The 11107-nt window shown below is 43.7% G+C and overlaps 1 long non-coding RNA gene across 1 annotated transcript; it reads left to right on the top strand.

The window, feature by feature from the left end:
- The first annotated feature begins 71 nt into the window (after positions 1-71).
- LOC109321003 lies at positions 72-8688 on the top strand. The gene is made up of 3 exons (XR_002103926.1): positions 72-258; positions 1576-1581; positions 8675-8688. It is a non-coding gene; the product is annotated as an uncharacterized LOC109321003 (long non-coding RNA).
- Positions 8689-11107: the final 2419 nt, after the last annotated feature.

An 11107-nucleotide genomic window follows, 5' to 3' on the forward strand; every position in this document is an offset into this window, starting at 1 on the left:
CGAGGTCCCTTCCAGCCCTGATGTCTATGAAATCTATGAAATCCGTGAAACTACATCATCCCAGCCAAGGCTTTGTCAGGCCGGGTCTTAAATGCCTCCAAAGGTGGAGAGTCCACCACCTCTCTGGGTAACTTGTTCCAGTGCTTGTCTTCACCACCCTCCTGGTGAGAGAGTTTTTCCTAATATCCAACTTAAACTTCCTTTTCTGCAACTTGAGACCATTGCTGCTTATTCTGTCTTCTGTCACAACTGAGAACAGTGCTGTTAATAATCATGTTAATCATGTGGTAGTAACAGTTTGGGCTCATGAATAATACTTTCCATGGAAAGAAATACATTCTTTGGGATTTTGCTCAATACCTTTACCCTAAGACTTGTAAAAACAAACAAACACATTGATTTCGGGGTGTTTTGAGGTGCACAATGCAGGAAGGATCATTGGTTTTCATAGGCTGGGTATGCAGCAAAAGCAGACCCATAATGTCCAGTTACCTTTGAAAATATTATGCCTTTGAAATGATCTGTGAAACCTAAAGGCACAAGAGTGTTGGCTATCATGAAAACCAATAGCAACATCTGTATTCTCCTAATTCTTGGAGAATTAGGAGCCTAATACATTCAGTCTCTATTAACAGAAAAGGGGACAGTTAAAATGCAGATGTCCTTTTATTAATGAAGAAAAACCATTGACATGTTTTTAAATGAGGGGAAAGCAATTATCATTTAGTCAGACGAATCTGCTGGCATGCCTTCCCACCTCCATCTCTATCCGTAGCTAATGAAAATGTAATGCATGTTGAAGTCATCAGCACCACATTTTTGAATTGCACATTGTACCCAGCTCAGCTTTAATAGCATCTTCCTGTGAAATGACAGGCAGAAATAAGTGTCCTTCAGGATGATTTATATTGTGGATTAGGTGTAGGTTGTAAAAATACACCAAGTTTAAATCACTGTCAACCTTGAAACAACAGTAGAGAAGGTGATGACCCTAGTTAAAAAGTAAACAAAATAACCATGTTTCTCAACAGATTGAACTACGCGCTGTCTTTAAAAATAAAGATCCCTAACTTTAATGTTGTTTGACTTTAAATTCAATTAGGAAGAGGGAAGAAGCATGCATTTCAGAATTACCATTCAAAACAACTATATGGGGAAACATAAGCCACAGCAAAGAATTGCAGCCAAGTTGCATTATTAATACACAACCATTATACTGTTGTTAGCTGGGAAGTATAGATAAGTCGGGAAACAAACACGGCAGCGTGTGGGTTTGTTTGATTTCTGTTTTGTTTGTTTCTTCCCTCGCCACTTGTGGATTATATTTGTCTTTCCCCCAAGGCTTTGGGCCAGTTCTCAGATTATGGCCGTTTGCTTCCTCACTTCCAGTTCACTGAATGAGAAGTCAATCAGCTTGACTTTTCAAGAGTCCTCGTTATTTAGACTGGAGAGTCAAGGCAAGTGGAAGTGGCACTAGGCCAGTGATTCTCAACCGGGCTCCTTGGGTACCCTGGAGTGCCATGAGATCCTTTGCAGGGTGCTGTGGAGTGGGAGGAGATGAGTAGATAAGGGCAGGCTTAGGTTCGCTCTGCCTGGCCATTCCCCTGCCACCACTGCCCGGCCTTTCTGTAGGCAGATCAGCACTGTCCTAAATGAATAAGTGTTTCAAATGGCATGCTGTTCAATTCACAAAAGTTATGGAGGGGGGTCCCTGAGTCTAAAAAGGTTGAGAACCACTCTGCTAGGCACACCACTCCCTGCTAGACTACAGAAATGTGTGTTTCTTCACCATTCTAATGTAAGATACTTGTATGCTCACATTGTACCTTTGACCCTATTTTTCTATTTGACTTGAAGCTAATATTGGAGCTGTGTCTGTGCCTTGCATGCTGTCTGAATGGTAAAATTGAAGCCAGTGGATCCACAAGGGTTTTCCTGCTCTCTCCCTTGCAATCCTTAACTTTCTACCTGAATTCTTTCTCCCTCAATAGCCAGTGCATACCTATTTACAGCCAAATTCTGCCATCGTTGCAGGCTGGGATGGGTTTATAAAGCCAGATGTTCAGAAGTGATGAGGAACATCTGAAACTCCTGTAGTCAAAGAAGCTGCTTAGATGCCCAGGTGCTAGTTGAGTATAGTTGGACAACCAGAAACTGAGATCTCTATAGTTACTGGACTCCTGAATAGTCAAACTGATTGACTTCTCAGCCAATGAAACCATGCCAGAGCTGAGAATCAAACCCAGGTCTTGTAGCACCGAGCTCTGGGTTTGATATAGTTGTCTATACTCTCTCTACTCAGTAGCTGGAAATACTGGACTGTATTATGTACTTCCTATTTATATCTGTGATTTGCATCTTCCTTCACTGGCTGGAAAAGTCTCATCTCTTCCAAATCAATTATGGGCCCTGTCAGTAGCCCTTAATTTCAAATGCAGGAACAGTACCCACTGAAGCAGCTTTCAAGGGCCAATTAAAGAGAAGTGCCAGAGTCAAGTTGCCATGGAAATGTAGTGGGTTCCACAAACAAGGGGTTTGTTTAATTAAAACCATTTCTTCCTATACAACTGGGGATAATGAGAGAGAGCCGTTACCAACTTTCCCGGCAAGTTTCAGATCAATATCATTTTGTAAGTTCCATTAATTTGTGTTATCTTTGGAAGGAGGACAGTCTGAATACACAGAAGGAACTCCCTGCAAGTTGAACTTTCCAACTTCTTCTTTTTTTTAATATCTGTCCTAAGAAAAAGTGAATTCCTTTATAAATAATGTTGTGTTAAATCCAAGCATTGGCTATTAGCTGGCAATGTTCTGTGACATACATAAAATGTGTACAGCTCTAAAACTGTGAGTGAGGTCTATATCCCCCCTCTAGGAGTTTGTTGGCACTGGATTTATGACCCAGATACCTTATTCTGAGTGGACCCAAACCTTCAGACCAAACATAATTCCTTCCATTTGATAATAGGCGTATTTTATTGATACACAGTAATAGCAGATAAGAATAATGAAGGCAAGGCAAACAAAATTACCCCCCTGATTCAATATTTACCAGTCCTGGTATGCCTGGACAGTATGCAAGTTTTACCCTATGATTTTTTCTGGAATGTCAGATGTCAGCAACCTTGGAAGTCGAGGGTGGAGGCCCACCCCCTGCAATGCAGTGGATGAGATGGGCCGGTGGTGTGTCCTCTGCCCATGGTTGCTTCTGGTACCTCCCTTGGGGGAATTTGCTGCTCTGAAATCCCTCCTTTCATTTTCTTTTTCTCCTGATGACTCTTCATTTTTAGTACCATTGATTGGTTTCCCTGTGGTCATCGTCCTGTCCACATTCTGTCCTGTCAGCATATTGTTTTGTTTCACAAAGCCATCACATGCATACATCTTAATTTGGTCATTTACTGGTGTCTTAATTTGGGCATGCCTGGCCTCCTAATTTGGTCCATCCATCAAAAGTGGAAATCCCAGGGGCTCTGCTGCTGGGGACTGTGACCTGGCTCCAATACAGTAAGCCTATCTCATGTTATGGGTACACGGTTCATGTTTTTAATTTCCCAGGATGTGTATGCCTGCTTGTTGATTGGCTTCAGACATGGTGGCTGCCTTGAAGGCTGTAAAACTTAGTCACAAACAAGCTTTTAGAAACCAATTAACCCCTGCCGTCCCCCTGAACCATTGTTCTAATGCATTACCTATTTTATCTACAAGCCAGTTCCTAAAAGCAAATCTCTAAATATCATTTTCTAGCCATCAGATTTCAAAATAGGGATGTGACTGTTTCCCCGAATTCATCCAAGAAGTGTCACCCCCAAACCCTGGGGCATATTGCACAGCTGCAGTGGCAAGTATTTCTACGTTAGACTTGCATGTGATCCAATATAACCTGACTGCAGTGTGGAGAGCATGACAGCCTGGGACACTTTTAAGTTGGTGGAAATGCTGACTCTGGACTCATCTCAAACCTGATGAAGGCCATTATGGCTTTCTACGTACAATGAACTAGCTCCTCCTCAACAGAGGTGTGTGTGGTGAAAACTGTTCTCAAATAAATGAACTGACAAACAAATGGAAGTGGACAGATAAATACTGTTGGATACAGAAAGGCACTATATACTCTTCCAAATCTGGACGCAAAGGGACCTAAACACAGCTGAAAGTCCTTCCTGGAGCGGGCCATCAGACCACAGTCACCTGCATAGAAGAGTTTCTGTATAGGAGTTCCCACCACACTGTTTCATGGCTAGGAGACTTGGACACTTTACAGAAGGCATGTTCATCAACTGGACAAGTTTCACCAGAAGCACCCTTGCCCCTGGCTCTGAATGAGGTGGTACAACAAGCTGCTAGGTTACAAAGCCCTACAACTTGATGATCAAATACCCATAGAAGGGTTAATAATGAATTCCAGCTGTGATGGAACAACTGGGTCTCTTGGAAGGATGACACTCAAAATGCCCAAGTAATTTCTATACAGTGAATGAGGGAAGGGTATTTGCCCAAGAATGTATTTCCAGGACATCCTAAAGTCACGCTTACTCAAGTACAGCTTACTGGTTGAAATGTTTGTGCTCTTAGTTTTAAACAGGCAAGCACTGGCTAGTCCAGGCGAGGGCTGGTACAGGCTATTGAAGCAGCCTCAATGGGCCCTTGAATATGAGGTGTACAGAAAATATAGTTTGTATCATCAGCAGCCTTATTGTGGCACTGCCAGCCTGGAATACCAGGGGGCAATTCTAGGATTATCCATCAAAAAGCCACCTTGTCATAGAAACCTGGAAAAGAATAGATTGAAATCTATGTTGTGCTATGAAAGCAAGGCCAGTATCCACATCTCTGGGTGAAGAGGGGGTGGGTGCATCTGTGGGAGGAGAGGGGCTACGGGGCACGTCCCAGCGCCTCCCCACTCCAGTTTCTGCTGGGAAGTTGGATCTATGGGGTAGTAAAAACAAATACTTCCAGATGTGTGGAGAAGAGTCCTCTGGAATTATCTGCTCATTTTGAACTCCAAAGACATTCGTAAGAGATTTTATGCAGATCTTTACATGCTCCATGCCTTTAGCCAGGATGCTGGGTATGGGATGTGGAGAATCACCAGGAAAGAAAAGCCTAGTTGGAAGATTGGGGAACAAATCTGCCTTTAAAGGAGAAGAGGTAACTAGGGGAGTCTGTCTAAGACCCTTCCTGCCATGTGCTGCCCTCTCACCTGGGGGCAATAAGGGCTGGGTGCCCCCTTATCAACTTCTGCTATTCCCATTTCAGGGAGGAAGGCAGATCCCACAGGAGAATATTTTACCATATAGGAGAGGAGAGAGAGAGCGGGGGACAACTGTCCCATAGCAGGGGAAAAAGGGTGGCATTCCCTTTTAGTATCTGAGCCCCATACTGCAAGCAACAAAAGACCCTGACCATGCTCACAGTGCAAAGAGCAGCATATAGAACAAGGAGCAAAGGTCTCAAGTTGTAGCAAAGGATGTTTAGGTTGGATATCAGGAAAAACTTTATCACTAGACGGATGGTGAAGAACTGGAACAGGTTCCCCAGAGAGGTGGAGGTTTTTAAGGCCCAGCTCAACAAAGCCCTGCCTTGGATGATGTAGTTGGGTCTGGTCCTGCTTGGAGCAGGGGGTCGGATTAGATGCAACCTTCTGAGGTCCCTTCCCACCCTCATTGTCTGTGATACTATGCAGAGCTTGAAAGGCATCTCTAGCAGCAGCAGCAGCCCACAGTGGTGGCATTCGCCTGGACGTTTTGGTCAAAGAGGACATTAGATAGATCTTGGTAGGTAGGAGAGTGTGGCTCTAGGGGGTGAGCTCTGGTTTGAACTTCATTCTGCTGTGAAAGATGAGATCATGCACACAGCAAAGACTCTGTTTGGTTGTACAACATCCCCCTCGATGCTAATAAAGCCAGGGAAGAGGGTTAGAAATCACTGCCGTTTCTTAAGTAGATTGGTAGTAGCAATAGTGTTACGGAGGCTGCAGCAGGAAACCTGCCCAATAGGTCATGAAAGTAAGGGACACCTTTGAATGAGCGGGAGATGATGTTGTGCCATCCACAGTGGATTCTTCATGCCTAACATCCAGGAAATTCCCATAGATGTAGAGGGAAAAGTGGGAAGCCGACACCAAGGAAAAACTCCAACATGCTTGTACACCACTTACCAGTTTGCACAGCCCTGTACAAATCTGAATTTGTAAAGCCATGTCCTAGTGTTGCTATCTCAATTCTGCAAATGGAGAACGGGAGAGAGCTGGGCTACACAGGCACATCGCAACAGAGCGCAGGCAACCTCTGAAGTAACTAGCTTATAAACCCATGCTCAGTGCCTTGCATGGGGCTTCCTGCCTAGACAAACTTGAAGACAAGGAGAAAAATTTTTTTTTGTTATTTTTTTAAAATACATTGTGGGGGAGGATCTCAAGTCGGCACAGTACGTGGGAAGATGTGTGGAACAAAGGATGGCGCCGCATGAAGAAAAGGCGACTGTAATTGCTTTAACCATAATTATCTTTGACGGTATGTGAGATCCAGCCTTTGTAAAAGGAGCGGTGTAGAATGCAATGTGATAAAGCAGAGCACTTCAGGCTTGTACGCCTTTATTTTTTCAGGGAGCTTGGGATGCCCTTGCTGGAGGAAGAAATAGGAATTAAATCCAAGGGTTCTGCCGAGAAGGGGAGCAGGAGGGGAAAGGGCAATGGTGGGCTGTTGCAGTGTGGGTATCTACCGGCTATCAGCTGAACTTTGGCGCGGTAGATCCCTTTACGGCTGTGTGCTCGGCAGCTTTTTGGAACTCAGGAGGGCAGTGGCTGATTGTATAAGAGCTGCTGTGAATATTAATGTCACCACGTAATGATTTTTTGTTTTCCCATGGCACACAGAAATGGTTTTAAATTAATTTTAAAAATTACTCTTCCTGGTTGTCTTTTAGCGGTTTTGGTACAGCATTAAGTCGGTTTACCCTGATGGGCTAATGCTTTTATGAATGCTAATATGTAACTAATCACAGAAAGGCAGAATTAAATGCTGTCTTTTTATTATTATTATCATTATTTTAGCAATCAAGTCTTCAATGCACGGTCTTCCAGAACGGGGTACTTTGTTTTTTTATTTTTCCCATTGCATGCTGCACTGCTAATGACTGTCTTTGAATGAAAAGTGGTTTGATTACTAGTTTGTTTTTTATTTTCTAATGTAAGTGCATAATTTTGACAGCTCTGAGAGAGAGCATCTTATGTGTACAGCTCTGTTTGAAATCAGCCAGACTTCCATGTACTGGGCCTGAAGCAATGGCCATTGAAGCTAACGGACATGGCATCTGATGGCTTCAGTGGAGTCTGGGTCAGGTCTCAAGGGAAGGCCCCTGCCACAGAGATGAGTCCACCATCTAGGGAGCCCCTCTGGAGTGGGCTTTAATGTAGCTCAGCTTTTCATGCTGGTTGTAGTACATTTTTCCTCTCCACTTTGAAAGCTGCTCCCTTCAGGGCTGAGCAAAATTAGCACATACCCAATCAAGCTCGTTCTAATGTGCCATTTTTGCTCAGTCAGAAGAACTTTTGGATGTTATCAAAAGTTTTTTTGTCCCAATTTATATGCAGGAAGCCTGCCAAAGTGTAAATGAGTCAAGTCTATAGTGTCGAGTCACAAATTAAGTTGCAATAGAAGGATGATTAGCTAATTGCAGTTAATTACTTTGAAAACATAACACCCAGTCCAAATAGAAAGTATCATAAAGAAATGATTTTTGCCACTTTGTGTATAACATGGTAACAAGGACCTGACTATTTTCCTAGACTAATTCTTTGTTTGCTTAACAGGCTGATACCTGCTGATAAGACGACTTTACTTTCAAGTGATAAATTATCTTAATTAACTGTAATTGTTTGCAGACAATTTTATGCAAATTGAGACATTTAAGGAACAGAAGCAGAAAGATTTAGCTGAGGTTTGGGAGATGCCTGAGGAGCAGTAAACTTCTCTTTTATATGTGTGTCTTATTCTCTTGCAAAAAGGAATGTGCATCCAAAGGTCTACAATTCTAGACTCGTGTGTTGAGGCAGGGCTGCAGAGTACACTTCTTTCAGTGAGCGCAGTGGAGGAGAGTAAATAAAAACCCCTGGATGTTCATTTTGCATTCTTGCCAAATGTTTCTTTAAAAAGATCAATGCTTTTTTCCTAAGCAAAGTTGCACTCTGGCATTTTGTTCCAACTGGCTTAAATCACTTGTATTAGCAAAGAAAAAGCCCCACGACCAATGCAATTTTCTTCTTTGCAACTTTATTTTACATTGGAAACTTTGCTAAATTCCTGTCATCAATTATTTTGCTCTGCCCTTGACAGAATTAAAATAAAGATGGCCATTCTGCAATACACTGAAACTTTAATATAGGATCCTAGAAAATGAGGGCTGGAAGGGACCTCAGGAGGTCACATCTAGTCCAACCCCCTGCTCCTACCAGGACCAGCCCAAAACTATATCATCCCAGCCAAGGCTTTGTCTAGCTGGGTCTTAAACACCTCCAAGGATGGAGACCCCACCACCTCTCCAGGTAACTGTTTCAGTGCTTCACCACCCTCCTAGTGAGAGTTTTTCCTGATATCTAACCTCAACCTCCCTTGCTGCAGCCTGAGCCCATTGCTCCTTGTCCTGTCATCTGCCCCCAGTGAGACCAGCCCAGCTCCATCCTCTTTGCAGCCCCCCTGCAGGGAGGTGAAGGCTGCTATTCAATTCCCACTTGGTCTCCTCAAAAGTCATGTGCCCCAGGCCCCCAACCATTTTGTTGTTCTCTGCTGGACTGTCTCCATCCACATCCTTTCTATAGTGGGGGGCCCAGAACTGGACACAGGACTCCAGATGTGGCCACAACAGTGCTGAATAGAGGGGAATAACTATTTCCCTTGACCTACTGGCAACGCAACTACCCATGCAGCCCAGGATGCCATTAGCCTTCTTGGCACCAAGGGCACACTGCTGGCTGCTATTCAGCTTCTTGTCCCCTGTCACCCCCAGGTCCTTTTCTGAAGAGCTGCTGCCCAGCCTGTCCCCCCCAGCCTGCACCGGTGCATGGGATTGTTCCCTCCTAAGTGCAGAACTTTGCACTTGTCCTTGTTGAACCTCATGAGATTGCTTTTGGCCCTTGTACCATTTTTCTAGGTCACTCTAGCCCTACCTTCCAGTATATCTACTGCTCCCCCTAGCTTGGTGTCATCCATGAACTTTTTGATTGATTAGTTTAATCTTTGATAGGTACAGAAATTCAAGCCATTAAAACTGGTAATGTGATTACTAGCAATTCTTTTCCATGGTGGGCCAGGGCAGCTGTGGGCCATTTTTTACTCATGGCTATGACTGCAGATTCACCAACCTGTTACTATGAATTATGTGGCATAGTATCATTTGTTGAGCCATCATGAAGCAAACGCCTCCATTGAAATCAGTGGGATTTCTGACTAACATTATTTTGACCTTGATTCAACATTATTTTGAAGTCTTTGATTCAATATTGTTTTGTTACTGTGACAAGCTGTATAAGTATTGCTAAAATGTAAGAAGCAGATTCCTTTCGAGGTATCCATCAAAGGCAGGTCCAACCCACTTGCAGCTGGCTGGGATTGTCCTCTGTGTTCATTTATCACTGCTGTTTGCTATGGGCTTGGGAAATGTTGCAACATGGATACATTTATTATAATTCCCCCTCCTGTTTTAGTTTTTGCTACCCCTAGTCTGGATCTTTTTCTTTTACAGCATTTACGTGTGCTGGAGAAGAATAAATGGCTGGATTTAATGATGGCAGAGTGAGCTCCCGTGAAACCTGCCTGTTACTGCAGTGGCTAAGACGTGTCTGTATTTTTAGTGTTGGATTAAATGCCATTTGGGTATTAGAGCTCTGTTTCTCTGAATTAAAGTGAGGCACCTAGGAGTGCTATCCTCAGTGCTTTTTTTCTTAATGTTAATTCACAAAATGTTAATCAGATGAGTCCATAGTGTATTACTACCCAGGGACTGGCTGCACTTCTCATGAGATAAACCTGCTCCTAAGAGTAATTTCAGCAGAGCAAAAATGTCTTATCATTTATAATTTAGTTAGAAATTACAACATTCAGATGGGAAAATGGCTACTTGTTCAGGCCAGCAGAAGAAATCAGGGTGAATGTTGCAGCAAAATAACAGTGTCATCTTGCCACAGTTAATTACAGTCTGATTGCAACTGCAAAGGGCTGTTGTTTGTTCAGGTGATGCTCAGAAGAAAATGGGCTAACAAACGGTTTGCACACTTAAGCGTGGAGCATAATGGCAATTTCCATACTTACTCATATAATTAGGGCTTTTGCAGAGCTTTTTTTCCAGTGATAATCATGCTGTAGCAGATCAAATGTGCGCGACTTAAATGAGAGTGGCAGTTGTCTGTTTTTCTTACTGAAGGTAATTGGGCATAACTGATCCAACCGGCAGCTGTAGCACCAGCAGCCTGTGGCACAAGAGTAGCATCAACAATGGACTGCAGGTCCAGACCCGCCGTCACTGCTTCCTCCACGTTCCTGTCTACTCTGTGACTCCCAAGGTTACTAAGACCAGAGTGGCTGACTTGCCGTGACCAAGAGTGGGATATTTTCCACAGGTTTTTCACCACAATATGTTGGCAAGGTCAGCACATGGCTAGAGCTGTACCCAATCCTGATGAGCCAGATGTTCGTGCTGAGCCCTCACATCTGTGTGGAATCCTTTCTATCCCCTCTAGTTGGCTGGTGGATGAGGACTGATATGCCTGATATTCATGACTTACCCTTACTCTCACTTGCTCACCCAGTCCTGACCCTCCACACGGAGCCTGGGTGCTAGCTGGGAGGATGGTGGTGTTTTTGTGACGTGAACTTTCCTAGGGGTGTGGAATTGTTTCCTGGCAAGAAAGAAGAAAATACAAGCAGGGTGGGGGCTTAAGCTTCCTATTGTTCTAAGCAATGCCAACATGACTGGGAGGGGGCTAGAGACCCTGCCAGTCTACCCGGCAACCAGTGATGCATTTCAAATCGTTTGCCTGTCTCTTCCCAAAAGAATGGTGCAAACCCCAGATTTCATGGATGGAGGTAAACGTATTGGTCTCATTCAATAA

Source organism: Crocodylus porosus, unplaced genomic scaffold, assembly GCF_001723895.1.
Source record: "Crocodylus porosus isolate Cpor-Errol unplaced genomic scaffold, CroPor_comp1, whole genome shotgun sequence".
NCBI classification, from domain to species: Eukaryota; Metazoa; Chordata; order Crocodylia; family Crocodylidae; genus Crocodylus; species Crocodylus porosus.